This window comes from Octodon degus, unplaced genomic scaffold (genome assembly GCF_000260255.1).
Source record: "Octodon degus isolate 3935 unplaced genomic scaffold, OctDeg1.0 scaffold00001, whole genome shotgun sequence".
In the NCBI taxonomy this organism is placed as follows: Eukaryota; Metazoa; Chordata; class Mammalia; order Rodentia; family Octodontidae; genus Octodon; species Octodon degus.
In genome coordinates this window covers 24,178,568-24,182,426 of record NW_004524577.1, presented here as the reverse complement: position 1 = coordinate 24,182,426, position 3,859 = coordinate 24,178,568, and positions in this window count along the sequence as shown.

The following is a 3,859-nucleotide window of genomic DNA, read 5'->3' as shown; positions in this document are numbered from 1 at the left end:
AGCTCCTAATGACAGTACCTCTAATCTCACTCCCCCACTAGCTCTTCTGATCATGTCTGTGCTTAGATTTATCTAGTGACTTTTTAATCACCTGACACAGTGATAGTGAACCTTTTAGTTTGCAGTGATAAAAACAGCCTGCTGTGGCACGTGTCCCATAGGTTGACCACCATTGACCTACACACACATCTCTCTTGGTCCTGCGTGAAATTTCAGCATATGGGCCTCTTAACCCATTCATCTTCTCTCTTCTCCTTTGTCCCCAGACTTTACACAAAGCTTTAGGACTACCCAGCTTCTGTGGTTTCCCAATCATATGGCATCTTTCAGCTCGCTGTCCTCCTGCGTTGGCACAGGTATTTCTGCTGTCTTGGCATGATGTCCCACTAATTTCCCTTGATTTGGGTTTTAACAGTATCAATCCTGGTCCTTTGTAGAGAATAACAAGCTTTAAGGATCAGAGGTAGAAGCAGAGAGATTCCAACCTCTGGTGACAGTGGTAAAAGTAGGGAATAATGCTCAGATTTATGTATTTTTTTTCAAAATTTTATTGATAAACAGAAAGCAATGAGACAGTTTCAAATCAAATCAGAAGTACAGATTCAACAAATATTATGTCGTTTTTAAGGTATCCATTTGTATATTTCATTTTATTTTTTTATGCTTCAGGTCATCTTTATTTTTGTGTTGTTTTTCAAAGCAGATTAATAAGACAGTTTCAATAATTAATACATTGTACATTGTTATCTTCATAGTGATTATCCATAGTACAAGAAACTATATAGTGTTTGGACTGTATGTTTCATTTTAAAACTCAGAAAAATGTTGGAACTAGTTGGCAGAAATGAGGCATGAGGTCATTGTCTTATTGCATTCAAACTTCTAGAACACAATATGATAACCTGAGTGGCCTATGAGCAACAGAAACACATCTCCCAGGGTTCTGAAGGCTGGAAAGATATAGTGTCTACGCCCTAGAAATTATTTTCTTTGTAACTTTACATGGAAAAGGGAAGAGGATGGGGCTGGGGAGATAGCTCAGTGCCATAAGCACCTGCCTGGCAAGCACAAGGTCCTGAGTTCAATCCCCAGTACTGCAAAAAAGGAAAAAGGGAAGAGAAGTCTCTGGGGTATTTTTAAAATAGGATATTAAGTCCATTCATGAAGACTACCTTTATGAACTTATTATCTAATTCTGTGATCTCCTAAAGTTAATTAGAAGCTCAACATATGAATTTGGAGATAACATACATATTCAGTCTGTATCAGTCATCTCATACCCTGTCAATATTATACCTACAGCCCCAGTCCACTTACAGTGTTGGTCCCTAGTAAGCAGGCCTCTGTGAACTTCAGAGGGCTGCAATGTCTATTACTGTTGACGATCTTACAAGAGAAAGGCGTATTTTAATTATCTTGAAAATAATTCTCCATTTCCCACTCTGAGTTATCTTTTGTTGAGTTATTTTTGCTTGCAACAACTCTAACAATAAGGAAATCACGAATTCAGCAGTTGCATTCTTTTCTTTTTCCCTTTTCTGACACTCTTCATCTTATCATGTACCTATACTTCATCAAATTCCTTATCCTGATGACTGTATTGGTAACAGTCAGAGCGGCAGTTATAATGGTAATATAATGCATTAACTCACATTGCATTCTTGTCATGCTGAGGATTTGTGTGAATTTGATTCTTACAGTGGCCACATTAAGATAACAATTTTATGCCCACTTTGTGGCAAAATAGGAAACTAGGAAGATAGAAAACTTATTCTTAGATTAATTCTCCTTTTCTTAGATTAATTCTTTTGTATTATAATTATTTGGTGAATATATATATATATATATATATATATATATCATATCTAGAAAACTGTAAAATGGATGACAAGTCCAAATTTGATGAGCTGTACCAATATTACATTATGCATTTTGCTTTATACTTAGCACCATGTTTGAAGATTTATCTACATGAAAGTAGGTTGTTTTAGTTTACTTGTTGTGTAGTCTTTTTGTTGTTGTTGTTTGTTTATTTGTTTTTGTTGTTGTTGTTTTGGCAGAACTAGGGATTGAACTCAGGCCCTTGCACTTGCCAAGCAAGTGTTCATTCTACTGAGTCATCTCCCCGGTCCCAAATAAAAGTCCTTATTTTATTTTATTATTTTATTTTTTGAGGTCCTGGGGATTGAACTCAGGATCTTATGCTTGCCAGGCAACTGCTTATTCTACTGAGCTATCTCCGCAGCCCTGTATAGTCCACTGAATGAACATGTTATGATTTATTACTCAGTGGAATATTATTCAGACCTAAAAAGGATGGTACCCTATTATTCGCAACAAAATGAATGGAACTAGAGGATATTGTACTAAGTGAAATAGGTCAGACATAGAAAGACAAATGTAACATATTCTCTCTCATTTCTGGGTGTTAGAAATGTCAGTCTGAATATAATACATCCATCGGAGGCTGGGAAGAGTCAAGGAGTGGGTGATGGGGGAAAGCTGGACAACAGCTATGAAAACACAATTAGAAGTGATATTAGTCTCCTCCATCACTGTGACAAAATGCTGAAGATAAGCAACTTAAGGGAGAAAAGGTGCATTTTGGCTCATAGGCTTAGAGGTGTCAGTCTATGGTCAGCTGGTTCTATTGTTTGCAGACATGAGTCAAGGTAGAAACATCATGGCAGAGGGCATGGCAGGAGACAGCTGTTCATCTCATGGCAGCCAGGAAACAGAGAGAGGAAGGAGCGAGTGATAAGGTGCAGTCTCCAAGATCAAACCCCCATAACCCTAAAACTAGGCCCCACTTCCTATTTCCGTTACTTCCCCCAAGCGCCATCAAGGTAAGATCTCATTGATAGATCAGTCCACCATCATGTGTGTCCTCAGAATTCAGCCACCTTCCCAAGGCCCCACCTCTGCACATAGACTTTCATGGATCACTTTACCTCTAAGTCATAATAGAAATATTAGTGCACTACAGCATCCTAAGGAGACTGCAGCGCATGACCTAGTACATATTTTACAAAAACCTAGAAGAATTATTCTCCTTGAAGACTATAAATTTGAATGATCAAGATAGAAACACAATGTTGATTTGGTAAGCCTATATTGCACACATACTAAAATATCATATTTCTAAGATAGTCAAGGAAATGGAAATGTTAACTCCTCTGATATAATCAAGACACATTATATATACATCAAATTATCTCACTGTACTTCATAAGTATGTACATTTTAAATAGAAAAAACCAAAATGACTAAAAATAGCAAAAGTGAATGAACCATTAATTAATGAAAAAATATTTAAGTATCCTGGGGTTCAGAAATTTTTTAATTATATAAAATTTCTTACTATCATATTGTCGACATTTTTATATTTTGATAACACCAAGAACTGGGGCCTATATATAACTAGAAGGATGACCACATACTGTTTGTGAAAATGCTCATTAATAAAGCCATTGCAGAGAATAATTCAACCTTATGTAAGAATGCTTCAAATGTTAAAAAGTAATTTTGTATTTTCTAACAGGAACTTCAGAAAACCTCAAAAAATAAAAGAAGAAAATACTTTTATTATCACATCATGTAATGTTAACCATTGTCAGACATAGTTTTATATTCAGTAGATCATATTTATAGTATATTAGTATTATGGTGGTTAAGCTAGTCAGATTTGATTTTTTGAATTTTATAAAATTGCTAAAACATTTCCTGTACCATTGTTATGTTTACAAGGTAATTTTTTTGCAGTTTCAAAGTATGACATAATGTGGCTATCTAATTTATTTCAGTAATTCTGTACTGTTGAATAGATTAAAACATTCTCCTTTTCTTAGATTAATTCTTT